Raw genomic sequence first — 19,986 nt, 5'->3', positions numbered from 1 at the left:
GCATGCTTTAAATATCATAGGGGAAACATAGTTAACTTCGGATCACTTCCACCATTTCTCAACGAAAAAATCTTATGTTATGAATGGTTTACAATGTCAGAAACCTTAACATTTTATTACGCTGCAAAATAGATCGCGTAGTAATTTCTATATATCAGTTAAACTTAAGGACTTTACGCTTGGGGATCTTAATTATTAATGCAAGAATACACTTCACTGGCAGCCAATTAAAATAAGTAATAAAAATGACGTTTAACACTACAATAGAGTATTACTTATATCTTACATTTTACGAACTAGTTTTGCATTTGATGTTCTCCTTCCAAAACATTAGTATGACTGTAAACTGTTTAAAATACACATTAAACGTTTTCGGTATGGGCGCCGCCATGATGGACTTTTTTTAAAGACCCAAAATATTTTCGAGGTCATTTCTGTTTTTGAAATGTTCCGATTGTGTCTATACAACTCTGTGTCTTAACAACTTGTCCATTTGTCCCAGAAATCAGACTCCTGAGAGATTGATATCCACTTATTACTGTCTTAACGATCAGCCTAAGTTAATCAGACTGTTTGAACTGTTTGAACTGAGCTAGTTGTATAAAAAAGATGTAACGGAGGAAATTTTATCCGAGATGTCTGTGACAACTTTGCATTTGAATTATTTATCAGGACAACCCAACTTTAGTTGTAAGTCATCAATATTTTCAAAGAATACATGCTCTTCTTTGTCGTAGCAGATACTTGCCTCTTTCCCTAAAGGCCACACACTGTTTTCTTCCAAAATAGCCTCTGAATTTCCAAAATTTCACAAACATAATTGATTAATTTACTGATTTGTTAGGTTTTTACCCCATTGGTTCCCAAAATGTTTAAAAAAAATATTACAATAATTGAAAAGGCCCAAGTCTTGTACTTGTTTTGTACACTTCCATGCAAGTTTGAACCGGAAACATCCTCAATAAAATATATAATAAAAATATATAATAAAACTAGGCAGATTATCAACTTATAAAAACTATTAAATACATACTTACAAGAGATTAAACGTGCACAAGTACAACAAGGCAATGTAGACTTAAAAAATTGTTGCGTTAGTCATCTTTTCCGCCTTTAAAGCAACAGACGACCGTTGGCGTTAATTCCAAGGCGCTTTTGAAACATTTGCTTTCATTGATGAAAGTTACCACAACAGCCAAATATCTATGAATGCCTTGATAATGTATAACTTAATCCACTGTGTAATTTTATTGATTTTTTTACGAATTTTCCAACAGTTATTTCTACCAATACACTTTTACAGTGAACTGTACTTGAAACACTTTTAAAAAAAGATATTTTCATTTACCTCCAACATTCACAAGAGCTGTAATACATTACTAGTATTTAGTCTGTAGCACAGATTTAAAGTTATTGCTTGATGATTATGTTTTCAGCAATTTAGTATTATCTAATAATTAATATATCAGGCCCCAATTTCTCGAAACTTCTTAAGCTTAACAGGCTTAAGTCGCTTATTTCAATTAGTCAAAATACATACTGAAAATGGATTTTGATAAATGAAAAATGGTTTATTCTGATAATTATACAGATTATTTCAACATAATTTCTAAAAATTCTTGAAGAAGTTAATATAACACATTTTATAGAACTACAAAAATAGTTAGATTAGCTTAATCCTGTTATAAGGGACTTAAAAAGTTTTGAGAAATTGGGGCCTGATAAGTCTATGTATCAGAATTAAGATTGTTTGAGATAACAGTCCTAATAAAATTGTCATTGCAGGTGTATTAATGCAAGTAAAGTTTGATTATGTAATGTGTTTTCTGCGGTTATGAAGATAAGAAAAGGTCAGTCTTTAATTTATTGAAGTTTGATATTTGCTTTTTCTCACTCAATTGACGCTGGCTCTATATAAGGTTCTTATGGGCGAACTATAAACATGAATGATTGGATGATACTTGATGTTTATTACTAAGCCATTAACACTGATGGGTATAATTTTTATGACAAAAAAAATCACACCATAGAGAGACATTTCGATTCTTGTGTTTCCTTTGTGATGTCCTCCCTTGGATCAAGAACAAAGGAAATATGACAAGATGCAGCCTTTTATATCTAAATATATTGGGGGAGTTTGTCGGCGTCTGATTCATCTCAGGAACAATCATTTTAAACAATGGCGTTCTCCACAAATATGGAAGTAACCAAAAGGTAATGTAATTTCCTATGCTAATGTAGCTGGAACGCAAAAATATGACAGACGTCTCAAAATTGACGTCAGTGGCATATTTTGAAAACTCGTAGATTCAAAACTGTTCCGAATATTGAAAGAGTAAAAACAGTCCCTAACTGGGCATATGCTCTTCTATTCGAATACCAATTTTCAGACAGTAACTCGAAAAAAAATTCATAGTCGCGTTGCACTTTAAATAGCACAATGTCCTTATCCTCGTAAAATTGAAGGCATATTCACTTAAACATAATAAGCTTTTGGCTATACATACACTTGTGTACTTCATTTAAGAAAAAATAATGAAGTGGTTTTAATATCATCTTTATGGTAGCATTTCATGCTATTGCTCAGTGTTTCAGTCTTCACTGCATATATGGTCCATTTCTCATTGTTTTTCCTGAAGATCAATCATTTGTTCACTTGCACATCAGTTGCCGCATCTTCGCGTCTACTAAACGCCAGTTCCACCAATTATTGATGCTGAAAATAAGCAGATGTCGAGAATTCCTTGGTGCAACTGTGCCCTTTGCGTGCCCTACCATAAGTGTGCGTTTAAAAATAGCAACCATGACCACCGTATTTAAAAATGTCACTTAACTTGTTTTTGATATTTTTCTTGCTTTAAAAACATACAATATATATTTCGTTCATCCTTGCACAATTTCAAGGGTTTTTTGCATCAAGTGCATGATTGTCTATCAGGTTGTACTACTAGAGTCCAAAAATGACACAATTTAACCTGAAACGAGAGACACGATGTTTTGACATGTTGTTGAGCTTAGGTAGACAGCATTAAAATAACATTAAATTATCAATACAAAAGATAAGTCACTGCCAGGTATAAGCAGCATTCCACCCATCTCGGTTAAACATATTCGAGCCCTTCAGAAGGAAAGACAATTCCTGGGATTTGTTCCTTAATCAGATTTAAAAATGGATCTCTGATTGCTGCTCGTCAAGTACTCTTGCTCCTCGTTGGAAAGTAGTGGAGGATATGAAGCGGTAAGGTTATTACTCCCTCTTTGTCTTATGCCTTTTTCGCTTTCACCTTCATGTTGCTGCTAGAAACATTGATGAAGTCTGACCTAGATTGTTCCCCTGTACCTAATTGACAATCGGCAAAATCAGACAGTCATTCAATTGTTGACTTCTTATTCGACTTTTCCCCTGGTTAGAGTGGTTGAATCCCATAGAGAGTGCTTGAGAAATCCTAAGCATGTGTGTACACATTCAAAAAAGTATAAAACTAATGTAAATTAAAATAAATTAATAATACTCTCTTCATTATGCTATATATTGTGAAAACTCAATTATAAATGCTTGAAAATCGATTATAATGTTTGTTTGTATATATTTATATTTGCAGGCAGCATGGACAAAAAGTTTTGACTATTGACTTGCAACTTATTCAATGTTTTGGATCTACGAACTTGAAGCGCAAACAGTTTTGACTATTAACAAGCCGTCCAATAAGTGTACAATTCGACGAATTTCTAACTGGCCATTATATAAAATATGATGCTATGCGACATTGTTAATCACTAAATCTAACTTTTGGTTAATTTTGTATTGTACATAACAATCTATCGATTTACTTAAAGAAAACTTATTCATGTACTAAATCATCCATGCGGAACGGTATGTGCAAAATAGACTATGTGCTCGAGTTTCTTGTGCACGGCATGGTAGTTGTCGAATATGGTGGGAATAAATTCATTTGGGATTGTCTTTTATGAAAAACATTAAAATATGGCGAGAATGAGCAACGCAGAACGCGCTTAAGCCGTCGGAATGATTCGTGCCGGCACACCCATTGGACGGGTATGTTACGCGTCGTTATAAAACTTGCAATATGTGGTTTTTTTGTTATTAAGTGCAAAATATTGACACTAGTTTATTATACTATTATTTTACTAGATTATATTATTCTGTAGGTGATTTTCATTTACGTAAAACAGTCGTAAACAATACCACGGGTGGTCAACAATACATTCCCTGTGTCATACCTGACTGACCAATCATACAATGAAATACATTGTATCTTATTAACTTTCACTTTTGAATCAACTCTAAGTCGATTTTATTATTTTTCAGGTTGCAAGGCTTTTTAATAGGCGACATTTCAGTATTGAAACTATTTGGGCGAAATTCGTACAAACCGGAAGTGTAGCAGATCTCCGACGACGCCCCAAAAGAAGAGTGACGACTCCCCAACAGGACATTCAAATTGTCAAAGACCACCTTCAGGATTTTTTTACCACGGCAGCGACGACGGCCCGTAATACAGTGGGCAGACACAACAGCGCAATCCACACACAGACAGTGCGCAATCGCTTAAGGGCCGTCGGCTTGCGGAGCCGTCGTACCCTGTGGGTTCCGATTCTTAACGCAAGACACACGCAGGCAAGATTATCGTGGACAAGGCGACATTTGCGATTTACAAGGGCGGACTGGGCCAATGTTTTATTTGTTGATGATACACGCATCACACTACGTTAGAATGACAACTGTCTGGTAGAATTGGATAACTTCGGGGGTGGTTCCATTATGCTGGACGCTGGAGTGTCCATGCACACGAAAACTCCAATTGTACCCATTCAAGGAAACATAAACGCGATGAGGTATAAAAATGACGTCATTCGGCCGGTTCTTCTACATCATATCCGTGCCAATCGCGGAATGATGTTGGCACAGGATAACGCACTATGTCACGCGGCTAGAAGCACACAAGTTATGTTTGTAGCAAAAAAAGTGCGAACACTCCAATGGCCTGCATAAAGTCCGGATTTAAATCCGATCGAGCACGTGTGGGACCTTTTGAAGCGCAAGGCGCGTACCCAGCCGCTGCAACCAAATCTCAGGGTGCTTACGCGTGTTATTGATCTGATTTGGGCAGCCATTCCACAACAGTATCTTCACAGATACATTATATCAATGAGGAAAAGGTGCCTCGCTGTAATTGCCGCAGCAGTTGGACATACAAAGTATTAAAACAAAATCAAATACGACGTGATTTAGTCTTGCAGTTTTTTTTGTTTTAAGGCTTTCAATGGTAATCCTCTCTGTTAAAATTGTTCCCGTGATCATATTTAAATGAAGTTTTGTTCTACGTTTAAGGAATAAATCGTATTAACCTTATAAATGGTTGTTTGTATTTTTCTCCGAATACTTTTCCTAAAATATGAAAAAAAAACTAGGTGGCCAATTAGAAATTCGTCGTTGTGTATATTTATATATCACAAGGCATCACAAATTGTTTTGGCTACTGACCAACAAGGCATTTAGTTGCTGTACATATAATGTATCTACCTGCATCAAGGGCAAATAGTTTTAACTATCGACCGACACGCGATTCAATTGATTTATGTATGATTTATGTATATACAGCCAACAAGGGCAAATAATAAGGCCTTTTGGCCGACTAGCCATTTACGGAAAGTTTATTAATCTGCAGGCAGTGAGGGTAATAATTTTGACTATTCGTTGACAAGCCGTTCAATACGTGTATATCATATATTAACAGGCAGCAAAAACCAATACAAAAGGAAGCAGAGAAAAATATGCTGAAAAAGGAGCGCAAAGCGCTAAAAACAGTTGTCAATGTATCAGTTTCTTCCTAATGAGGATAGAACCCAAAACCTCTTGGGCGGGAGGCAGACACCTTTACCAATGCACCAGTCTGACCCTGGTGGGGATGGAACCCAAAACCTCTTGGGTAGGAGGAAGACAACTTTACCACTGCACCAGTCTCTACCTGGTGGTGATAGGACCAAAAATCTCTTGTGTGGGAGGCAGACACCTTTACCACTGCACCAGTCTCTACCTGTTGGTGATAGGACCCAAAACCTATTGTGTGGGAGGCAGACACCTTTACCACTGCACCAGTCTCTACCTGTTGGTGATAGGACCCAAAATCTATTGGGTAGGAGGAAGACAACTTTACCACTGCACCAGTCTCTACCTGTTGGTGATAGGACCCAAAACCTCTTGTGTGGGAGGCAGACACCTTTACCACTGCACCAGTCTCACCCTGGTTAGGATGGAACCCAAAACCTCTTGTGTGGGAGGCAGACACCTTTACCACTGCGCTCTTTATCAAAGCATGGATAGTGTTCTTTGACACACTGTTATTGTCAATATTCCTATTATTCCTTTTCACCAAACAAATTATTTCTAGAGCAGAACTCGTGATTTGCAAGAAGGAATTGATTAAAATCAGAACACTATAGATGGATGGTATTGTGCACAAGTGCATCTTTCACGAAGTATTACTCCGGGGCACATATGTCCACAGTTTTCTCCACCTGTCAATTTTTAGCATAAAGTCCTCATTTTAAAAATTCTAGTTTATATTTAGACATTATATGTAATGTTTGTCTTTATATATCAACAATGTTGAACGAGTATGTATGACTCAACAGTAATCAGGGGTTAAAAAATTTAAAATATAAGCTTAATCGGAAAACCTCATAGTTTAATGAATCTACAGTTCTTTGCCTGAGAAATTCACGAGACAGACGTGGTGTTATGACTGGCCTGGTAATTACGTGAATCTTGATAATGTCAATGCCTGTCTAGGAACGTCCTGCAGGGAGTGAAAACGATTTCTCGTTTATGATACTTTTCTTTAAATAAGAAAAATAATAATCATTCACTCTTGGAAGAAGTTCAGACATAATAAAACAATAGTGTTTGACATGAAATAAGTCACAGTTATGATGTCTGCTTGTCGAGGCATCTTGACGAGCATTTCTGTTAATCCATTGAATTATTCAATAATCAGTTATTTGTTTAGAAAATAAAGTACTTTCATTTGGCAAATCTTCATTTGATTGGTAGTTTGCGACCGATCAATATTCTTGATGCAATTCACTGCATTTAAAGGTTGTTTCTACTTAAGCCTTATTCATATTAGTTTCGATCTGTCTTCACTCTAGTTTCCTCCTGTTTACTGGTCTGTGTTTCGATAAAAATAAACTCTAGGAGTTGTCGACCTGAAATGTCGTCTACAAAAACTTTAAACTTCGGCATCGCTCAATACCAATTTGTGATATTCCAAAGAGACTTGGTCCACATATTTCAAGATACAATCCAATGCACACATGTACGTCAAACCCATAACTCTTATAGAAATAATTATTAAGTTATGTCACTTTTTTGACTGTTTTTGTTTGCTTGGGGCTGAGTTTAAGATATCTGATATAGAAATAAGCTTGTTATCTTTAAGGACAAAGGCGGTGTTATTAAATTTGGATTCTTTGTGAAAGCTTTTTTATGATTTGAACGGGTATTGCTAGTTCATCAGAAACACTTTAAATAAATGACCAGTTTGAAAGATAAATATGCTGTCTCAATACCAGAAATCATTTTTAATGATTCCTTACTATTTAAAGGCAACCACTAAATTATTCATCTGATACGTTAACTTGCGTTAAAATAACTTTTTCATGATACGTGTTCTGTTAAAGGATCTGGTTAAGTGTTTCAAAGAACACATCTGTTTGTAATTCGTTTTTTATTAGTTGAGCTTATTGCATATAAAACATCAATTGGCAAAGTTTCTGCGAAATTGTTTGAGCCACAAAGTAACAGTTCGTAAATACATTGATGCACCAACTCGCAACTAAATTACAGAACAAATAATCAATTTTTGGCAAATAATTAGTGCATCCTATTACTAGAAATGTGCATTTGTTTGAATATAGTTTCCTTATGCAGTAAAGTCACGAAACATGAATCATACCTCGATTAACGAGTAAAACTGGTTGAGAATACCACCTACTACACCATACAGGTCGCCACTTTGGGAACAGTCGTTTACTCGTTCAAATCATTCACAAAGTCGGTCAAACAATTGCGAAAAGATCCGTTGTCCAGCAGGCTATTTTATTAACTAGCATAAAGTAGGCGGAGTACCATCTACTGGCTGTGGTAGGGGACTACAATTTCATATAGGTAACCAGCCAGGGAAAACCCATTAACGCATCCAAAGCACTCAAAAAGTAGGCCTCAAATGGTAGATGTGTTAAGAAGGGCATCCGGACAGCCGGACGGCTGGAAGAGTTTTCCTGCTGGGGATTGATTTTCGGGCCGGATACTTTGTTTTCGGTCGGAGAAATATATAACCCTACCGAGCATATAGTTTAGCCAGAGGAATATAGTTGCCGTTGATTTTTTTCTGGCCCAATGTAAAACGTATCCGGCTGGATTTTATTTTCTGGCCGGATTTCCGACCAAATGTTGTTTTGGGACCGAACTATATATTTGTTACAAAGCCGATTACCGGCCGAGTATGTAACTCACTAGAGTGAAGAAGGTGGAGAACCACCTAGTATGTGCTGTCAAGCTAGAAATACTGGTGAACGGGAGAAAAGCAATCTAAATATAGTTCCGGATTATCGCAAAATATGAAGGTGGTTTGGACGATTTTGCGTGTTTTGACTGTTTGATGATCTATATAGGATAACAGGTGTAAATGTCCTCTACATTCATACTTAGGGAAATTCCGCCTTATTCACTCTAGTGAGTACTAGACCCAGACCGAAAACAGTTTTTGTGATTATTTTTGTGGACGTGGTTCGAATTTTAGATTAAACGAGACAACGAGTTTTTCCAGTACGGTGACCTATATGTAATGGAATGTGTATGTGTCTCATACAACACCTGTGTCGTATGTGGTACTCCGATCGTTCAGATTGCTAGAAAATATATTATAGTCAACGCGTGCTTGTCTTACGGACGTTTCTTGTTACATTTAAAAGCCATATCATGTAAATATTACCTTTCTTTCTCTAATATAATTTGAAACTACAAAGGTTTCAGGATCCTGTCTAGCATAAACAGGAAAGGTCGTGATTGATTAGTACAAAATAGCGTCTCTGAAATCCGAAATGATCTACATTTTTAAAGGCCATGAAACCTTGTAAAAATACTCAAATGAACCCTTATCAAGCAGCATAACTGTTTTTATATCGGGACAGGCAGACATTCTAATGAATCACGATAGAGAGTCCGGATCTTAAAATCAGGCTTTTGAATCAAAGCCTGTATTGATAAAATTCTAACAGTAGCAAATTTTCTGAAAATTTGTGAGTAAGACTAGTTCAATTGTGTTTTAACTCTGACATTTGTATTTTCAAAAGTCAATAAAAATATTGTTTATCAGTAATCATATCATCTGATCAGTTAGAGACTTTAGATTTTAAATGCTAAAACTGTATGACTGACATACGGGAAAGTGTTATTATTTTCCAGTGGTATGAGTTTAAATGACGGTAGTAAATTTTCTGTTAAACATTATTTTCGAAACACATTCAAGCAGGTTACATATATGTAAGTGATCTGAGTTGCAATGGTCTGGTAACTCAGTTTGCAAAACACCTGGCCTGCAAGCAGGCTATATCCAAGTGATGTGAGCTACTTTGGAAAGGTAGCTCAATTGGTAAATTTTTTGATAAGCAAGCAGTTTAGATCTAGGTGTTGTTCAGAGCTACTGCGGCATGGTAGCGCAGATGTTAAACAAACTGGACTGATGAGCTATTGAGATGCAAGTTTCTAGTGTTTTGGTAACACGGTTGGTAGAACATCTGGCCTGCAATTAGGTTAGATAAGCTTGATGTGGTATGCATAGGGCTGTTAGCTCAGTTGAAAGAAGACCTGACATGTTATCAAGTTTAATCCAGGAACTTCGAGTTGCACATGGCTGGTATCTTAGGTTATAGAGCACCTGGTCTGCAGACAGGTCGGACTGGAAGCTAAGCTGATATTGCACCTGGTCTGCATGTAGGTCAGATCAAAGTGCTATGAGAAGTATAGGATTGGTAGGTCAGTAAGTAAGGCCCTTGATCTGCAAGCAGTTTGGATTCAAGTGATGGGATGCTGCACGGGACTCGTACCTTAGCTTTTCATCTCGTACAAATGTAGTGCTTTAAATTCTTGACGTTTCTGTTCTGGTCTTGATTAACTGTTAAAGTGCTTTTATTTTCTATGTATTCTATTGTTGGAATAAATTTACTATGTTCTACGTGTCTGTATATTTCAATTGTGTGACCTGTGTACAGCATGTCTAGATGTATTTATCTATGGAGCTACAGCTGCGTACTGCTTTGGTTTTCATCTATTTATTTTGGTCTTAAAATCACTGTGTGATGTGTAAGCTTTCTTATTTCTAATTTGGTCTTAATTTAACTGTGTGATCTGTTAGTGTTTTTGTTTCTATTTGGGCTTAATTTAACTGTGTGCTATGTTAGCTATCTTGTTTCTATTTTGGGCTTGATCTAGCTGTGTGATATGTTTGTTTTCTTTTATTATTTTTTATATTAGTTTAACTTTGTGCTAGTTAGTGTTCTTGTTTATACTTTGGGCATAATTTAACTGTGTGCTATGTTAGTTTTTTTGTTCATATTTTGGGCTTAAATTAATTGTATGCCATGTAAGATTTCTTGTTTATATTTTGGGCTTAAATTAAAGGTGTGCTATATTAGTTTTTTTGTTTATATTTTGGGTGTAATTAAATTGTGTACTCGTGTCTTATTTCTAACCACTTTTTGACACGTTCTGCGTTAGCTTTATTGTTATCTGCAGAAATATCCAAATGTTTCTAAGTGAACACAGTTTAATGTGACCTGTTTGTATTAATTGATTTCTTCAGGAACGCAAATAAATGTGTTAGTTTCCCGATGTTTCTATATATGGTCACAGTTAACTGTGTTTAATGTTAATATCTTTATTGTCCCTTAACCGTTTTATGCTATGTCTAAAAGTTATCATTGAACTTAGTATATTTACAAACGTTACTATTTTCGGCTGCATTTGATAGTGTTTCTTGGATTTTCGAAATTTCCTATTTCCGCATTTAACAACTGAGGTTTTGTTTGCAGATGTGATTTAAATGCATTTTGTGAATGCATTTTAAGACTGTCTTAGTGTATAAGACCACCTAATTCTCGGGCATCAAGGAATGTTTTATTGGTTTAAGCAAATTCATTTTATTGCCTAAATCCAATTCTTATGACCCGGAGCCGAGTTCTCTTAAAATATATTTTCCGTCTTCAGGGAATCATGGAACAAAATTATTTTTGTTTCTATATTATCAAACCAATCTATTTTCTGTGATACTCTTTAGTCGCACGCGATGTCAATTACGACCCTGGGAAATAGATGTCCATGTGCATCCAATGGAGCAATATAGCATGTTATACTGAATAAAAATAGCAGAGCAAGGAAAACAGCCGTTTTGAAATAGTAAATTCCAAGTTTATAATAGCATGATAATACTTACACAAAATAGCTGAAAAAGGAACATATAGTTATTTAAAATAAGTCATTCCAAATAAAAACTATCATGTGTATCCTTAAAATACAGCTATTTTAAAAGAGCATTCTAAATATCGAATTATATGTTTAGGCTTAATAAAGAAAACTTTGTTTATTTAAGAGTCATTTACAATGATAGGATACATATACTACTTTAGCCACTTAATCATGATTTTTGGATCATGTTATTTTACTGCTGTTATTTTGTTTAGTTAAATATTATCTAACACGAACATTCTGCTGAAATGACTAGCTTATAATACTTTACATACATCTATAACAATTGTTTTCGCCTCCGAATTATAAAACAATGGTTTTGACCACATACGTAAAACAAACGACGTCATATAACCGAATATGACAATGGACAATATCAACGACGTCACTTACGAAATACCATTTTTTTCATGCTTTTTGATAAAATATGGGGTTTTACAGTGAAATAACAACAGTGAAAATAACAATTTGATATTTTCACTGCAAAATAAGGAGCGAAATTATCAACTTTCAGAACCACTTTTAAAACCCTTTGTCAAACAGAACACTTCACGTTGAGCCAGAAAATGTTAGCAAAAAAATGTTTACAATTTAAAGAAATGTTTAATAAATTTAAATAAATAACGTTATATATTTGGAAATTAACAACTTACCATTTATTACCTTTTATCCCGTTTTTAAACGTTTTCTGCATCTTAAAGCTGATTGAATATTCGAACATTTGCTTTCATACCAAACAAATTACAGACGAAAACAACTGTTCGAACATAAATATAGTTTTATATCATCGTTCAAATGTAGTTTGAACTGTACGTAAAACGAGCTTCCCGGAAAGTTTACACAACAATTTACAGATAATCTGATATTTTTTTTACCCCACCCACCCCTCAAAAGTTGTCAACAAACTAACGTGGCAGTTACTCTTTACCTGGAAAACAAACCTATTTTCAAGCGAAGCAGACTGGTGTCTGACAGTAAGATGACTGAATATCCATGTATCATGAAAAACAGTCTAAAACTAAGAAAAATATTTAAAATCCAACGATTATCCGCATTTGTTTTGCTAACCCATTTGACCTTCCAAATTAAGTAATGTATTAATTTGGCTATGTATTCATGCCCCGCTTAAAATTAAAGTGTTTTCTTTATTTATTGGAACATATTTACAGTTATAAAACTTCATTGATTACGGTTCATAAAAGCTTTGCACTAAAAAACGAGCGAATAATAAACTATAAGAATAAATAGCAGAGAACTTTATATCAACAAACCGGAAATAGAAAAGTTGACAGCTATAATTTTGCATGAGGTTCGCCCCGCGGGAAGCGGTGTAAATAACACCCTTTTCAAAAAGGGGGAAATTAAGAAAAAAAATAAAATAAAAAAACTCCGAAAATAAGCATAAAAGAAACAAAAAAAATGTTTATTTTAGTGTAAGATCGTATTTAATTTAACTCGTGAACATATGTGTTTTTATGACACTCATGAAATAAAATACATTCTTACACTGAAATAAACAAATATCCTCTATATATTTCTTATGAATAAAAGAAAAAGAGAAATAAAATTTAATGCATATTTCAGTGTAAGATCTAAAAACATTTGACCGATCGTTCATCATATGTGATATTTTTGAGTTTTGGTTTCAACGAGGTCAAATGAATTACGACCTTACGCTAATGTGAATCAAAAAAGAAGATCGCCACCGCTGATACTTTACATGTTTACTTTTAACTCATGTGATAATTGTATTGTTTTTAAATCACATCGCATTTTCCATGCCTTACTCTGTTTGTATCGCCTTAACGCAAGAAAAATATAATCAATACTTTTATATCCATTTTGAATAATTATTCATTACGATTAGATAACAGCAGTATCATCTGCAGATGAATATTTGTTCTTAGGAAATGAAAACGACAGCATATTTTTGTACGAAAAAATAGCTGATTTGTGTAACGTCTTATATGATTGGTTAAATGATGTCTCCCTTATCCAATCGGAGCGTTGTAATTGAATAAACAAAGACGTCACCACTCCTTGCGTGTTATACAATATGAACGTCAAGTTTTATCTGTACTGAGTCCAGGGCGATAACTACTCATTGCAATTAAGGAATATATTGATACACCCATGAACTGTTTTCTTTCTTTGTTATTGTGAAACGTTATTAGCATGCAGTAACCAAACAAAAAAGGACCATTTTTTTTTGGTAATTCCCGACTAATAGTCCTTTGAATAGCTTAGCGTTCGATATTATTTTTGTCTACCCATCCAGCCTCTGTTTATATATACCATTCCACTTGATTCGATAACGAATATCCCAAAATAAATGTGCGGCAGATATTCAAAATATAATGCCATACCATTCGGCAAAATATAACTTCGAACATTAAATAAATTTTAGATCTCGAACATCTCCAGCAGACCGAAATCACACATGTGCATATAAAGGGTGTTTTGTTTATATAACTTTGTTGAATGGATGCATCAACAGCTGCTTCATTATGCAGATGTGAATCGACATATGTCAGTTCATTATGGTCCAGCAATGCTGAGCCATTAATAATTGATTTACTATATAACCGTTGTCACTGTTTTGACTGTTAAGTTGTCAAATTAGCAGAGAGGGGTCGTTCTGAATAATTAATATGTTTCGAAGCATTTCATCAAATAAGGCATTGAACGAGCCTTCTTCAGCTGAAATTCATTAATTTGGAGAAATGAAATATTTATCAATCCAAATTATCACGGGATTGTTATTGTATATTTTATAGTTAACATGTGTTAAAAATATCTTTCAAACCATAAAATAGACGACCGTCGATTTATAAATGCATTTTATTTATCAAACTTTGGGTTAACAAATGTCTAAAAGGTAAGATATACATACACAAAAGTAAATTTACATTACTGGGCTTTTGAACAAATAACAAATCACCATTTGTCATTTATTTATAAAAACAAGTTATATTTTAGGTATGAACGCAATTGGGCTGTTCAAAGCGTGTGGAGTCCAAATATGCGTTCATATCCCAGATAATGGCATCAGAACTGCAATTCATAACTTATATTTACACCAAAATTATTTTATTCAAGAACTGTTAAAAAATCATTTTATTCAAGAAAACCTACCAGTTATTCTTTTTACCCATTCTGAAAATAGAACGACCCTACTGCAACCGGAAATATTTTATCAAATGACGTCACAATAACGCGGGATAAGATCAACCATTTGAAATCATTTTTAAACGTAAAATTGAAACTCTTAAAGCAACAATACATTTAACATATCATAAATTAGCACATGCTAAAATGTTGATTTATATTTCACGGGACTTGCTGACACATTATGAAAAATAACAAGATCAACACTTTTCATATATATTATAATGCGATTAATTGCCATCTGAACACATCCGAAGATGTTGCGTTGATCGAATGATAACCGCAATCGACGAAAGGCAGTTCATTTAAGGAATGGAAAATGAGTTGTAAATATTTATTCATAGCTTGTTTTATTTAATGAGCCAGTGTTTGAAGAACCCACCCATGCGCACCAAAATGGCTTATAAATGGCATTCGAGCGGCATGTTGCACTGAACACCATTCCCGGCATGCCGGCTTAATCATTAAAAATACCAAACGTTAACACAAACAGTTACTGAATGTAAGTGTTTAGAAAGATAAAGATCTTTTAAGCGTCTCGTTCATTGTGTGTCAAATGTACGTTCTTTAGGTTTTTGATTACTAAATAATGTGTAGCAAATCACAAGGAGTGTTAAGACTAAGATGCTGACGACTGGAACCCTTCAAGACATGTTGATATGTGTTCAAATATTGTCTTTGAAGTCATAGAGTTTGAATAGCGTTAGTAACGGGATTCAACAAAAAAGTTAAAGGATAAATTATCCATCAGCTTATGTATAAGTCCTTGTGTGAAAGCGCTTTCGATGTCAGTTTTCTAATTTCTTCTTGACTGTACCGGCATTATCACAACCATATTTTGTATACTTTTATCAAACTGTTCCCTGCAATTTTGGTATCGAAGAGTAAAATAATTATACTATATGTGTTTTCAGACGCAATATATTGAAAACAATGGTCTAAGACATGAATTATTGCCTTTAAGGTCAAACCAAAATAAAATTTTGGATAATTTGCATGCGGGTTAGACTCTGGGCAACATCAACTACTATTGAAGGTGTCATGTTCAATTTATCCAGACTAAAACAATAACAAGAAAAACACTCTGGGGCCTTAGAATTGTTTTCTACAGATCTGGTATGAAGTATTTTAGGCTGTTACCGTAAGGCCATGTTTGTCTGCGGTTACACAATCGACTCTGTTTATTTAGCCCAACTCGAACAAAGTTTTAATGGTCTGCGGTGTTTTATGGTTTTCAGTATTTTGTTGTTGTTTTTTCTGGTGATCTACATGCATGTTTTTCTTGTATTTTTATCGTGCCGCCTTGCTGCTATGCATATTTTATTTCTTCTTTTGTTGTTGGGCAAAGCTCAGTGCATGCTTAAGCCCAGACGCTCCTGAAACTCTGTGGACCTCAATTATAACCCACGCGTCCTATACCCGTTAAAATTATTTAGATCACGTGACTCTAAATACTGTCTGTCACTTTTGTGGGAATTGCTTTGTCGAGAATTTATAGGATGTGTTTCAATAAATTTGTCTGCGTACAAGCAGAAAATAAACATTAAATGTCATTATCCATCAGCTCGGAAATAAAACGAGTCTTAAAAAAGTTCCATCATGGTGGGGTCCATATTGTAACAGTTGTGTAGGTGTTTCAGTTTGTCAACGTTTGAAGGAGGAGAAATTGTGACGTTATACCGGTCCTGAAAGTTCAATTTCGAAATTGGCGGAGCATAGTTAAGACAAAAAATTTAACAATTGAACTCAGTAAATTGGTAACGTTATGAAATGGGCCTACTTAGCGTAATGATAATTGAGTAAATCACCGGCGGCTGCACCACATTTTCGTATATCTTGAATCTTATTTACTAGTTATTTTCCGAAGCTTGCCGGAGATGGCAAAGTTGTTACAATATTATGTGAGTAGGTACAGGGCCTTTTCATCAACAAGTTTCTGAATTATTATTGAAAATTGGATAAATAGTTCAGCAAAACAGAATGGCATAAAGAGAAAAAAGTTTATTTGTCATCTCATTCGAAATGACAAATACACATCTATTTTCTGATCTTGATTTTTCGACGAACACCAAACATATTACTTAATGACATGTGTTATCTTTGGAACACAAAATAAAAGAACAACAGTGTTTGGGAAGATTTATGAAAATATGGGATTGTTTGTGTGTGTGGAAGATAAAAGAAGGCTGATTTCGGCCACGAATATACATATGAGGTTAAAGGGACTAGACACCAGATGATAAAACTGCAAAAAACGAAGATCATTTATCATTATCAACTAGTGTATTTTATAAACAAATGACTTACTTTTTTAGTGTTTATTCTGTGCATATTTGTAGGTATCAGTTTGAGAAGGTTACTTTTTGACTGGCTGAATCTACAATTGTCAGTACCGCAAATAGAAATCTGATATCACAAGATCTACTTTTTGACATGACAGGTTAAAATAATTAATACGCCGGTGTTACAAAATGTGAAGTATGTTTCAAAAAAGATATGTGGTTTAAATAGTGCGAGTTAAAAGACAACTTTATTTTAATGCCTTCATTTTATTGCAACGTTAATGTGAATTTTAAAGCAAGCCGACCTTATTTTAAATAAATCATGGCGAGGAACTGACGGGATTATATACTTACGCAGAAAATCGAAATGTGTGAACTAAAAGAAAATCTTAGCCTACGACAAAAGTCAAAGCGTCCTCAGGTTCATATATCCTACATACTTATAGGTTAATCAGTTACTGTTATAAAACTAGGTAATTGTATTAGAATACATCAATTCAACTAATCTTGTTTAAGGCAATGCCAGCCACTTTTCGATATCAACACATTTTTGCATTCGATTTGTATGGCCTGTGAACAGAATATAAAAAATCACTGTTCTTGCGCATACAGCCTTTCAACGCTTTCAGCGCTTTTATTTTGAAATTATTACCGGGTAACCAAGAGAAACCAGCAACAACATTTATTTGATAAAATTTAACAAAAGTTTTTTTCAAACAGTAATATTAAAGGGGCTGTACTCCGTATGATGAAATAGCGAAAAAAAGAGAAAATTGTCGAAAACTGACATAAACTTGGTATTGATGTGTACAATGCATTGAAACAAACTAACTTAAGTACCACATAGTTTACAATTAATTTATTTTTAGCAGTTATTTCCTATTTATCCATTTAAAATATTACTAGGTATGTCTACCTAATAGAATTCATTCCTTATGGGTGATTGGCTAGTCGATGTTATCACGTGAATTACCAAGTAAGGTATATAGCTTAAATATTTCACTAGTTTGGTGTAAGACTTTGTAAAGCACAGTGGATAACAACAGTGGACTGCAATTTTGGTGACACGGGTTCGTACCCGGTCTCCGACTCAATTTTATTTTTTCCATTTTTTTTATACAATTATGATATCAAAGAGTAAAACATTCTATTAAATAATTGTCCTGAGATTCGTTATAGAAAAAAACTGTTTTTGGTGCAAATCTGGTGTACAGTCCCTTTAAGAACATTTTTGTACCTAAAATAAAGAATGCTCAAAATATCGTCACTGATCCTTGCAGTCTAGAATGTCAAAATAATTAAATCCACATGAAATATAGAGCACACTATAAGAGCGCTCATTAAAACCAGCAACACTTAGAATACATCCCACAACAGGTTAAAATGCCATCCTCACAGAATCATTAAATTCTGTTCAGGATTTAAGACCTCTTATAGCACTTTAGTTTTAATGCATTTTGTTTGTATTCGACCCAAATGACATTTATCCTTGAAAGCTGCACTCTCACAGATTTACCGTTTTTTCCAACTTTTTTATTTTATTGGAATAAGCAAATTTTTGCGTAAATATCTGCAAACCAGTGATAAAAAATTGTTGACAAAAGATCAGATCGCATATTTTCGTATTTTCATTCCAAATGTAATGGTTTATGACTCAAACCGTTACTAACGTGTAAAGAAAAATGCATAAAACATCAATTTTGGAGCGGAAATATGAAAATCTGCGATCTGATCTTTTGTCATCAGTCTTTTATCACTTATTTATAGATATTTACGCAAAAATTTGCTCGTTCCAAGACAAACAAAAAAAGTTGTTAAATCTTTCAATCTGTGAGAGTGCAGCTTTAAACAAAAAACAACAACAACATATGCATATGATATGTTTACATAATTTTAAAAGTTTTTTTTATGGTTTTATTCCATTTATAGCTACGTGGCCACGAATTCCCAAGTTGAAAAGGCGCAAAAATATATGTATTTTAATCATATGTTTTTGTTTTTTTTGGTTTTAATCACTAAATTCAAATGAGTTGAACATAATAATGCATTAAAATCAATAACTGTGATGATAATATTTTTGTGTTATCATCTTTTTTTAAAAAATAATACTTTTGGCATTAATATTTATTGTGCTCACCTTTAAAGCTACACTCTCATAAATTGAACGTTTCTACAACTTTTTTCATTTTTTGTCATGGAACGAACCAATTTTTGCGAAAATCAATGGAAACCAGTTATATAATAAAATAGATGGTAGTTTTTTATAATTAATTTCAAAAACTGATGTTTGATGCATTTTAAAAACCGTTAGTTAAACCCTAAAACATTCATTTTCGAACGGAAATATGAAAAATTACGATCTGATATTTTGTCAGCAATCTCATATCATTGGTTTGCAGATATTTATGCAAAAATTTGCTCTTTACAAGAGAAAAAAATAAAAAAAATGTAAAAATGGTATTTATGTGAGAGTGCAGCTTTAAAGAAACTTTTTTAATATTATCCTTAGATCTTATTTGCCAAATGAGAGTTCTCCAGATATAAACACATGTACTTTACTCAACATAAATATCATACATTGCAATATTTGCCAAATTAAAAAAAGCAGAGCCCAAAACGTTTATAATGTGAGCTTTAAATGTTTATAATAGTTCACTCCGCTGCAGTTTGACGTCGTTATCAATGTTTATTTTTCACCATCTCTGACGTCTTATGCCACATATGACCCTGGTGTGCACGTAACCGATATTCAACACACCTTCGGCATTCATTCAACCATTAGAGAAATCCGAGCCCATTTGACGTCATTGACAATGCTACTGAAGCTACACAATAGACCTCCCGACAATAGACAGTATTGACGCCAAATCCGTAGGTGGCATAACATCCTGAAAGAAGTGCAAATAATGTACTGCTTATACATATGCTAATGCACCAGCCAATTGTAACCACGCCCCCACCGGGGGTAAACCGAGAATAGCGGGGGAT

This window comes from Mya arenaria, chromosome 14 (assembly GCF_026914265.1).
Source record: "Mya arenaria isolate MELC-2E11 chromosome 14, ASM2691426v1".
NCBI lineage: Eukaryota > Metazoa > Mollusca > Bivalvia > Myida > Myidae > Mya > Mya arenaria.
This window is presented reverse-complemented; position numbering follows the sequence as displayed.